General features: G+C 36.8%; 1 protein-coding gene across 13 annotated transcripts in view; it reads right to left on the reverse strand.

Annotated features, from left to right (window-relative positions):
- Positions 1–12294, reverse strand: part of Plpp4 (phospholipid phosphatase 4) — a 126148-nt gene that overhangs the window by 107972 nt on the left and 5882 nt on the right. Inside the window, exon 3 of one of the 13 annotated variants that reach the window (XR_015440448.1) lies at positions 7933–10102. The exons of the other annotated variants lie outside the window; for them this stretch is intronic. The gene's annotated coding sequence lies outside the window, so the exon portion shown is untranslated. Of the gene's footprint in view, positions 1–7932; positions 10103–12294 lie in introns of those variants that run through there. 13 annotated transcript variants of the gene reach the window in all.

Here is a 12294-nt window from a genome sequence, read left to right on the forward strand (position 1 = left end):
GGGCAAGGGAGTTTTGAGATGAGTACTCAAAAAATAGAGCAATAATGGTGACACATATAGTGTGGCACCTGCTAGAATTTATTGTCTGACAACTTTATCTGGTACGTGGTATTGTATTTTTATTCCTACTCTTCAGATTAGTAAACTGAGGAAAGAGAGACTAAAGTAACCCAAGGAGAAATGCATTTGATCTCTGACACTCTGGCTGTAGATACTGGGATCATCACCATGAGACTTGTCTGCATTTAAATACAGATTTGTAGGACCAAGATGAGACTCAAGACACAGCACCCTCACCCACCTGCAGCAACAGAACAATAGCAACAGAAGTTTCTAAGTCAGGGAGGACTAGATTCCAATTCCACCTCTGCCACTCACTGGCAAATAACCACAAATGACTCCTATCTCTGAGCTTCACCTGCCCATCTGTAATGTGAGAAAAAAGAGAACCTCTACATTTCTACTTTGTGGTGGTAGTGTAAAGTTTAGGTGATTTAACTGCACATAAAGCATAAGAACCTCATCTCATTCAGTGAGTGAAGTAGGGAGGAGGGGGAAGAAAAGGAAGAGAAGGAGGAAGAAGAGGAGCTGCCTTTCCAGCAGTTGCTATTACTCCCACAACAACAGTCTGAAGTTCAGGCCTCAAAGCTGGAGAACTAGTAGCTAAGTCTACACAAGGGAGGGCACCAAGCTTTGTTTCTGGTGCCTTCCACTCCCTTCATACTCCCAACACTGAGCACTAGTATTTTTCCTACCCAAGTCCCCAGCTCCACTGTAGCTCATAACTGCTCCTGGCATGTCTACCCACATTGGCAATTTGTCAGGATAGTAAGCTCAATTGCATCCTGGTCTCCAAGGGCCTGGATGTCCACCTCTAGTGCAACCTGGCGCAATCCAGGCAGACAGGTAGCATTATTCACCTGGGTTCCCAGAGCCTGACACAGTACCCAGCACAGAGGGGTTTGGTGTGTATGTCTGAGGCTGCAGGAGTGAAAGGAGTGTGGTCATTCTGCCTCTTATGCTATCCCAAGGCTAAAAAAAAAAACAAAAAAATGATGTCTCACCATCCACAGATACCTTGCCCAAAGTACAGCTACTGCCAGTGTGATGAGAGGGGCCATCTGGATATTCAAGCTGATCTTTGTAGAAAAAACACCTCCAGAAATACCCACCCTGAACTTAGATTTCACCTCCTGATACTTAGAACAAGATGCATAGGAAACCTCAAGCAAGGGAGCCCCTGAGAAGGAGATACTGTCTTCAGGTGTGGCTGGTTTGTCATCCCTGCCAGTTCTCAGGGTCTGTGAATGCCTCTTTTATGTGGACCACACAAGCACAATGAAAACAATGAAGTGAACTGTCAGGACTTCCTTTAGGACAAGTATTGGTTTTAATAAGAAGCATCTCTCACCACTCTCACAAAGGCTGTCTAGAGACTTGGCTGCATTCAAATAATCGCAAAAGGACAGGAAAAGACAAGCCCAAACATGCAGAGCCATGCATTTTTAGAAAGCCACATGCTACAGTCTGACCTTTGAGGGCCAAAAAGCCAAGAGACGGAGATATTAGGCTCAGCTCTGCCATTGAACCACAGGAGGTTCTGATAAGGCTCTCAGTTAAGAAAAAAAGAAAACAAATTTACAGGAAGTAGATGCACAAGACAAGAGTCCCTAAGGGCTCTTCCAAATCAGACACCAGGGATGATATAATTCACTCTCTGGTGCCATCTGGGGAATGTCACAGTTCTGTTTGCTCAATATGTGTTGATCCCTCACATGGCCATCATTTTACTAAGGTTGTCAGGGTCGTTTAATTATCATAAAGCCTCACAACCAGTCCCTTCTCTTTCTTTTTGCACCCAAACCAGATTTAAATTGTCCCAACACATAAAACTCTCATTTTAAAACTTTCCTGCAAAGCACTGACATCTCATTTATTAACAGCATGACCCTGGGCAAGTTCTTTAACCTCTCTAAGCCTTGGATTTCACATTCAGAAAAATGAAAGAATTATAAAATTCCTACTTCATGAAGCTGTTTGAGGATTTGAGTGGGTCTGTGTAAGCATGTGAGCACTGCCTTGCCACACTGCCTAGCATACAGTAAGTACTCAGTATGTCTGAATTATTACTATTATCTCCTCTTCCTCGCTCTCCTCATCATCCTCATTTCTAGAGGAAAAAGTACCCCAGATTGGTACTTTTAACAAACAGTAAATGGATCTTTTTGTCAAGAAAAAGTCAAAACAAACCATCTCTGTTTCCTGAGTTTTCATAAATTAGATACTAATATTGAAAAGTTCAATTTAATATGTTCTTATTACATGACTGAAAATCCTTTCATTTGTTTACCAGACTGAATTAAGCATAATAAAGCCTGGAGAAAAGTATTTCTATCATCAAAAGAAGGATAAACATGATACTTCTGTAAAGCTGTTATCCATGTTATACCCACTGGTTTCAGGGCTGATATGGTCAGACCAAACATCATAGAAAAGTAAAATCAGAGCTGAGTTTCTGAAACTAAGTAGGATTTCAACAGCAATGTGAAGCCATTTAAAAAAATAACTCAGAAAATCATAAAAGTATTCATAGTGAAAGTAAAAATTGATTGATTTTTGAAATGTAATATTTATATGAAAAATGAAAACCCTACATCAAAAAATTTTGGAAATCTTTTTAGAGACATACTGTTCAAGATAGCTGATTGAACCTAATGTCTCTCCTCCCTTTCAAAACTGAAAAGAATAAAACGTAAATATAAATCCCTCTCCAGACAGAAGAGCCTCAAACAGTTCCAATCAGTAAAGCAGAATAAGAAAGAGAATTATGAAAAAGATTAAGCCAATAGGAATAAAATAATGTACAAAATAACAAAGAAACTTCCCCATAAAGGTTGGCCATAGAGAGAAAATATAAAATTCCGTGTAAAAAAATACTTCAAATCATTGGCCAGAAATTGCAAGGAGCAGGGCAAGACTCTAGGGAACCCAATGGAAGTAACAGCTGCAGTATGAAGAGTCAAGCAGAGATGTCTGCAGCTCGCTAGTGCTAGTAGAACAAGTTTGGAGCTGAAATTTCCCAACTTAAATTTTCCACTGAAACCTCTATAGGGTCAAATCAGAGGATTAAAAACCATATCCCAGGATGAAGGGATACAACTACGATCAAGGACAAATCCAAAACACACTCACCCAAACACAGCCTCAAATGAAGGGTCCAAGGATTAATGACTTCCGACAAATTCAATGCATATAAGAACAAAATCCAATCCTTGTAGGGAAAAAAAACAATCCAGAATCTCTACAATATACAACTCACAATGTCCATAAAATAAATTATTAAACATGAAAGAAAATAGGAAAATGTTACCCATAACCAGAAAAAAATCAGAACATAGATGACCTTGATGTTGGAATTAGAAGAAAAAAATTTCTATTTTGTTTGTTTGTTTGTTTTTTCTGGTACCGGGGCTCAAACTCAGGACCTTGTGCTTGCCAGGCAGGTGTGGTGCCACTGAGCTAAATCTGCGGCCCAGAATTTTCTATTTTAAATACATTAAAAGATGAACGCAATGGGCAAATATATGAAAAACTTCAATAGAGAAACCCAAATTCTAAAAACAACCAAATAGAAATTCTAGAACTTAAAAATGTAAACATGTGCCAGGGATTTAGCTCAGTGGTTTCGCCACCTGCTGCACAAGTGCAAGGACCTGAGTTCAATCCCTGGTACCAAAAAATAAAAAAAAAATGTGAATACATGAAATAAAACATTTATTTTACAGACTTACTCACAGAATAGGCACAGAAGAATAAAAAATTACCAAATCTGACGACAAGCTAATAGAAATTATCTTAAATTGAGCTATAGGGAGGAAAAAATTAAAACATAAATAAAACATAACAGAACATCTAAGACCCATGGAACAATAGCAAACTGTCCAATATATGTGGACAATATATGTGGAAAAGAGAGAAATAAAAGAATGAGGTAAAAAGAATATTTGAAAAAATCTTAAGAATACTTTATTAATAAAGACATCAAGCCATAGTCCAAGAATCTCAATGAAGCCAAGAAAGAAAAATACAAATGAGACTGACTCAGACATATTACAATTAAACTGCTGAACCCAAAACATAAAGAGAAAGTCTTAAGAGCTATCTTAATGGAAATAACGCGTTACATTTGGAAAGCAGTGATACCAGTAACAGATGACTTCTCTTCAGAAACAATGGAATCCACAAGACAATATAAAGATAGCTTTCAGGTGCTGAAACAAAGCTGCTAACCTAGATTTCTATACTTAACGAAGAACAAGAACAAATATAAAATAAAGACAATTCCAAGAAAATAAAAGCCAAGAAATTTCACTTGCAGTAAACTTCACAAGAAATGCTAAAGGAAGTTCTTCAGGCTTAAGAGATAAAACTCCAAATGGAAAAACAAATCTAAAAGAGGTAATAAAGAGCATCAGAAATGTTAAATATGTAGACAAGTGTATTTAAGAGCCTTTTTATAAAAGTATATTGTTTAGACCAAACAATAATTTAAATGTTTTATTGGATTTATACTTACAAGCAAAATCTAAAAATGGAACAAAGGCATGTAGAAAAAAAACCAATGTATGCTATCATAAATAAGATATTTACACTGTACATGAAATAGAGTAATATTGATTTAAGAGAGATAGTGATGAGTAAAATTGCATATTGTAATCTTTAGAGAAACTATTAAAATGTTTAAAGAATTATATTAAAAATTCAGGAAAGGAAATAAAATGGAATATTGACAAGTATTTGACTAATCTAAGAGAAGGGATAAAAACAGTAGAAAATAGATGAGACAACTGGAAAACAAATAAAAGGGTGATAAATTTAAACCCAATCATATCAATAATTGCATTAACTATAAGTGGTTTAACCATCAATTAAATGGCATCAATTAAATGGCAAAAACTGATCAGATTGATAAAATTAAAAGATATAACTAAATGCTGCTTGCAAGAGACATACTTTAAACATAAAAACACAGTTTGAAAATAAAATGAAAAAAGATATCCCAACGCAGACTTTAATCTCAAGGAAGATAACAGAAATATATTAATGTTAGGTAGAGTCCAACAGAAGGAATTGCACAAAGAATTTTGTGAAGATAAGGTTCAATTCATCAGAAGGTAATGAAAAGGTAAGAGCATTAACTAGAAATATATAAATAGATGTAGAATTAATGACACCCAAGTAACTAAAGGACAAAAAGGAGGGTAGCGAAAAAAAAAATAGAAAAAATTATGAGCTATTTGGCTTAAATTTAACAAGAAATATTGGAGAAAAGTTCTTAATATATTTTGCACTGTTATAATGTAATATAAGACCTTGAGTAATTTATAAAGAGTGAGATTTATTTCTTACAGTTCTGGAGGCAGAGAAGTCCAAGACCTACATGTGGTGGAGGCCTTCATGCTACATCATCCCATAGAAGAAGGGAGAAGGGCAAGAGGAAGCAAGGGAGAGCCAGGGGCCATATGCACAGTGTCAAGCTCTTTTATAATCTACATCAATCAATCCATGCTCCAGGCAGAGCCCTCATGATCTAAACACCTCCCCTTAGGTCTCCATGTACAACTTCACTGGAGATTAAGTTTCCAACATGTTTTTAGGGAGACATATTCAAACCATAGCAAGTGGAGAAACAAAAATAAAGCATCACAAAAAGAAAACACAATAAGTTGGCAGCAATAAGACAAAATATTAATTATCTCATCATCAACGATGACAACACAACGTGAAGACTTTAATTATCTTAGTTTGATGTAAACAGCATATCTTCATATTTAAAAGACCAACTTTAGAAGGACACACTTAAGACCGTGATTATAGTGGATCTGAGTAGCACAGTTAACTTTCCCTAATATATTTAGAATTTTGTAATCACCAAAGAGAACATATTCATTATGCTCCAGCTATGTAAATTTACAAAAGAAATAAGTGGGTGTGTGGCCACACCTATTTAATTATAATCAACTATAAAACACTGAAATCACACAAGCCATAGCTTTGATTTCAATACAATAAAACTATTTCAGGACTATCATCTTCATACTAAAGACTGGGAAACTGAAATAAAGAGAGACAAAGCAACCTACCCAAGCTCATACAGCTAGTAAATAGCAGACTAGTGTTCAGAACCCAGTCATTCTTGCTTTGCGTCCAGTCGTGGCAGGGGTGGAGGCCTGGGGAGATTTCCCCTCTACATATCTAAGTATACAATGAAACTTCAATAATTAAAATGTTAATTGAGTCAAACCAATTGGGTCAGTTGCAATATCACGGACATTTGCATCGGATAAAAGTATCATCAGAAAACAATGGTTTATTTCATAATTGATAAATCATTTGATAGAAAAAAATAAACCCCCCACCTCACCACATAACAAAAAATAGCCAATATATTAGAGAATTAAAATTAAAGAACAAAAGTATAAAATACTAAGAAATGCAAAAGAAGATTTCTGTTTTTGATGGAAATGACTTTCTAAGTAGGACTATAGTGAAACTCTGAAACCATAAAAGAAAAGAATGACAGATTTTAAATACTTAAAAATTAAAACTTGTACACAGTAACAGAAATCACAAAGAAATTTAAAAGCCAACTATAAATGTGGAGAAAATATTTTCACTATGTGAAAGAAATGATTAATATCTATAATCACCTCTATATATCAGTAAGATCAACTCAGGGGTCCAGCAGCAGCACGAGCAAAAGGAAAAGACAAGTATTTTACTGAAGAAATAAAAATGGCCAAGGCACATGTGAAAAGGTACTCAACATTAAATAGGCAAAAAGGAAAAGGAAAGCAAATGTTACATCTTTCTAGGGCAAAAATATAAAGCGTTGACACCCAGCACTGCAAAACAGACACCTTCATGTATTGTTACGTGAAAGGTAAATATGAGCAGTATGGCCCGCTGAACAAACAAGTGAGCAGTGCCTGATATGTTAACTTCACTGGATTAAGAAACAGCTAGCAGATTAGTAAAGCGCACTTGTGAGTGTTTCTGGGTGGATCCTGAAGGCATGGCCTTGGGTACCATATAGAGTCCCCCACTCATTCCTCTCTGGAACTGTTCCCCTGCTCTGCTCTGCTTTCCAGCAGTCATGAACTAAGCAGCTTTGCTCTGCCACATCCTTCCATCGTGGTGTTTTTGCCTTGGAGCCTGCCAACCATATACTGAATCTTCTAAAACTCCTTTAGGTTGTGGGTGTCAGATACTATGTCTCAGCAATGAGAAAGCTAATACATATGTGAATTTTGACCTGGAAAACTCATTGTAAAAGTTTATTGGGAAGCAGTAATTAAACAGTTTATGTACAATTGAAATGGTGTTTGTCATAACAAAAATGAAAATGTCCTAAAATTTCTGGAATTGTATAACATAATGGAAAACCACACAGCCAGTAAAAAGGAATCAGTTAGATCTATATAGATAGGAAATAACTCCAACACATACTAAGAAAGTTTATACATAAAATCTATTCTTCATTCTTTCAATTATATAAAAATGTGTACTAAAAAGTTCAACAAGTGAAAGGAATGGATTTGGTAGAGAAAGGTGAAGGGATTCAAGAAGTTTTACACTTTTGGTATTTCTTTAATTTTTACAAATATTTTACAATCTTTTAAATTTTTTCTTTATATAAAGAGAAATATTCATTCTCATCACATTCACCTTGATGTAATTCTTTCTAATATTTACTCAAATCAGACATACTTCAGGCAGTTGTAATTCTGAGATACATTTTTGTATAATGCTTTTTTTCATATTTTATCATAAAATTTCACCATGTTTCTTCATTTTCAGAATGATTCCTTCAATGGTTATGACATGACTCGTGTCTATAATTCGCCAAACCACCTTGAAATACTGACCATATGAGTTTTAATTAATTTATCTTTATTCCATAAACATACAATTTGTAAGGAAATACAGCAATGAAAATGTTTAGAAATAAGGATGTTTTATCTCTTACTTTAGTGCCTCAACATATTTTTTCCAGAACTCTAAGTCAAAGAAGGAACAATTTTATGGCTGCTTATGCACTGCAATATTGCTCTTCCAAAGGGCTATGCCCATTCACAATTCCATCAGCAGTATCTGATTACCACTTGCACATTCTGAGTGGTAATCTTTACTTTGTGATTTCTCTTAAATATTTTAGTTGATGTAAAATATAAAAATGTTGATTTTTGACACTTTACTGCCTTAAATATTCCTGAAGCAAGAAGAAAAGAATCATCCATTGCCCCATCCAAAGATACTTCATTCACGTCTCTTTTTTTCTGTAACAGTAACTATCCATAATGATTTATCCTGATTATGTGTAAAAATAAGAAAAGTTTGATATAAAACAATAACCACCATGAAGAAGAAAAAAACAAATACATATTATATGATACCATCAGCATGGAAAAAATACCTTAAGATTTTGTTGTGGCTCTTTATAGACACTTTTTCTTACAGATATAAGGACAAATTGAATACATTACATCGGCACATCACATGTGCACTTATGTAACCATTGCATCACCTAGCAACAGTTGATAAATGTCTTCTCAAGTCAACTGATAGTTAACTACATAACTAATTTTAATGACTGCACACACTTTTATCAGAGCACATAAAATAATTGTGCTAATGTACATTCAGTGCTATGTTATTTTTTTCAGGGACATATCTTGCATTTCCACGGAAAACACATATTTAAAATTGTATTCATTATTTGTGTTTTTATTAGTTCCTTATTCATATCCATTGCCTATTTTTCTACTGAAGTTCTCTTGCCATTTCTTATTAGTAAGAACTCTTCAAATATGAGGCATAACTCTGTGTAAAGGAGAACAACAATATCACTTCCTGATGGAGCTGTAGAGATTCAATCATCCTAAATCATCCTAGTTCAAAGGCGGCACATGGAAGGTGTGAAAGATTTCCACTTTCACCTTCTACCCTTCCTATAACCAAGGTGGAGATACAAATCAATTAAAAGACATATATACACACACACACACACACACACACACACACACACACACAAATTGCATCTATATATGCAATTTATCAATGATTTCTTGAACAACTGTTCAGAATGCCCTTTCCAAAGTTTCTAGATCCCAGTCTATGATTCGGCTCTATCCTGTGGTCCTGAGAAGGGCCTTTTTCCTATTATAATTACATTGGGATACTCTATATCTTTTAATTAACTGATGTTCCCACCTCAGTCATAGAAAGAAAAGGAGGTGGAAGAATGAAAAGAAACTGGCTCGAACATGCTATTTACCATCTTTATATGAGACATTCATCACACATTACAGCACTTCATCTTTATCCCCTGTTAGGAGGTGAGATTGTGTCCCCATTTTATAAACAAAGAAGCTAGAGTGCATCTGTATATCCCCTGAGTTCAGGATTCAACTCCTTGTCCACAATGCCATATTTCCTACCCTTCACTTCTATAAGACAGTGACCCACTTTAGGCTTCTTTGTGTCACCTGCCAGGCCCCTGACATGCTTTATGCAAGATAGCTGCTCAAGAGATGGCGATTCATGCAATGTGAAGACTAGATATTCCTTTCAGCCAAATGTTTCTTTAAAAGTCTCTCGCAAATAATCCAGTATTTCCACTCCATTTCCACAAAAATTACAAATATGTTCACCAAAAAACAGTAGCAGCATTACATTTAATCACCAAAAACAATAAATAATCCAGATATCCACAGACACAAAGTGGGTAGATAAATAGGGATGCAGTCATGCCATGGAAGGAATGCTCTGTAACAGTGAGAATGAACAAGCTATAACTGGCCATGACAACACGGATGAACCCCCAAAACGGACTGAGACAAAAAGGTCACACAAAAGCACACACATATTATGATTCCATTTTATATAGAGTTCAACATAGTGTGTGAAGTTGGGGTAGCGGTGACCTTCAGGTGGTGGAGGTAGGCTTGACAGATGGGCGCTGTCCTGGGCAGCAGCACAATTATGAACAGAGCACTTTGTGTATGTCATTTTTAGGTGAAGCTAAATGAAATTTCCAGTTCTGTAGACCAAAATAGTCAAACATCAGCAATTTCATATGATTCAAATTAATAACGCAACAAAAATATGTTTCTTTAAAAAACTCTTTGGTAAGGCAGAAAGAAATATCCACCACTGACTGGCAGATTGCTAGATTTCTGGAAACCAACCTAAATGCTCCTGCAGCGTCTCTGACCCTCTTCTTTGCTCCTCTGTCTTTAGCAGAGACAGAACAGCAGCTAGGCCCTGGCTTCTGTGGGACAATTTGTGATGAACCTGTCCCTGAACCCCCTTGTGCCAGCTCCTCTCTCCTGCCTCTCACTCGTCCCAGGCATCTCAGAGCTCCCTAACACCTGCCTAGCTCCTGGTTAACACAGCAGGACATGCTGACAGGCAGCAGTCTTGTCTGAATTAGCTTCCTCACTGCAAACCAGTGATTCTAATTCATCCACACAGAACATCAAGATGACATTTTTAAAAGAAGCAATATTACTACGATAATTTTCATATTTATAAACACTATCACAGGAAAATAGAAGTACTGAGCTTTTACAAGCCTTGTGTGACTCATAAAATGCATAATCTTTACAACTAATTGAGATAACTGTAGCCACAAGTTCTGAAACTAATGATCTCCTTTTCTTGTGCTATAAGCATTTATCTCCCTGTGGAAAAATATCATCAATTCTCAGAATTCTAGGTACAGCAACTCATTTTACAGTGGCAAATAATATCTCAAACAGAAGGATGTTCTATTTATCAGACAAACAGGCAAATGTTTTCCCAGGGAGGGGAGAAAAAGAGCTCAGCAACACTTGACTCTCCATGCCTGGATCTGATGAAAAGATCTCCCTTCAAACCAAATTCTGTGGGAAGAAAACTGACTCTAAAGTCTACAAGAGGGACAGAGCATTTTCTTTATATATTGCCTAACCCAGCTGTGCTGATAATGCTTTTGATTCACTGTCCTGCAATCACTGTTGTAAAAGGGGAGAAATGTAAGTTATCATTAAATCCTGACAACCTGGAGCCAAAGGCCCTGATCCTAACCACTGTGCTACAGTGCTATTCATGGACACCACAGATGTGTGACAAGGACCAACAAGAGCAGGAAGAAGACACCTAATTGTGTATACTGTGCCACTAATAGCACCTTATCTAATAAAATTCTGTGAGGTGAGTATTATCTTAATTTCCCATATAAAGAAACTGGGCTTGAGAGATTTTAAGCAACTTGCTGATTAGTGACAAAGCCAAAATTCAAACATGGACCTGGCTAGCTTTAAAGCTCATGGCCTTTTATTATGCTACTTTGCTTCAAACAATTCATTTGATAATTGCTACTAGAAAGTAGGCAAAATTATTATAGGCATATTAGTTACAATAGACTCATGCTATAGTGACCAACTAACCCTACGTCTCAGTTAACAGAGTTCCCTTCTTCATGCCCCACCAGCTGCATGACCATGCAAGGACACCATCCTGACCCCTCCCTTCTGGAGCTCCACTGTGCCAGCATGGCACTCCATGCTGTAATAAAGGAGATTTATGCTGCCTTGACTCAGTGATGTTACCAGTCATTCCAGCCATGTTCCACTGACCAGAGCTCATTGCCTAGCCTCACTTAATTCCACAGCAGGAACTGGGGAGGTCAGGAAGTTCTGCTGCATGGTCAGGAAGGTTCTTCTGAACCAGAGGAAACCCTCAAATGACTGTAGCCTGTGTATTAGTAATTTCCAAACCTGATGGATGGAAGGATTGCCTAATAAAATGCAGATTCCAGGGCTCTTTTCTTAATTTGATTCAGTTGAATATCAACATAACATCCAGATCAGGGCCCAGGTAATTCTGATGCAAGCAGTCAGCAGACCACCCTTTAAGTAGCTTTGTTCTGGATTGATGCAGAAGTCTCAGAGTTTGGGGTCGGGATGTAGCTAAGTGGCGCTGTGCCTGCCTGGCAAGTGCAAGGCCCTGAGTTCCATTCCCAGTAGCAGCAGAAAAAAAAAAGAAAAACAGGAGGGAAACAATCATCAGAAATCAGGTCAGTGTAGCAAGGCCCAGTGTGGAATAAGGGAAAGCAAAGAATGTAAAGCTACATCCTAGTCCGCAGAGTGCAGCTGACAGTCCAGTGAAGTGAATTCGAATGACCACAATGCACAACAGAATAAAAGACAAGCTCTCAGAGAGTGGTGAAGCAGAGTAATGGCACCAGAG

Source organism: Heterocephalus glaber, unplaced genomic scaffold (assembly GCF_053883595.1).
Source record: "Heterocephalus glaber isolate CG9 unplaced genomic scaffold, H.glaber_assembly_v1.0 deba00001497, whole genome shotgun sequence".
Lineage (NCBI taxonomy): Eukaryota > Metazoa > Chordata > Mammalia > Rodentia > Bathyergidae > Heterocephalus > Heterocephalus glaber.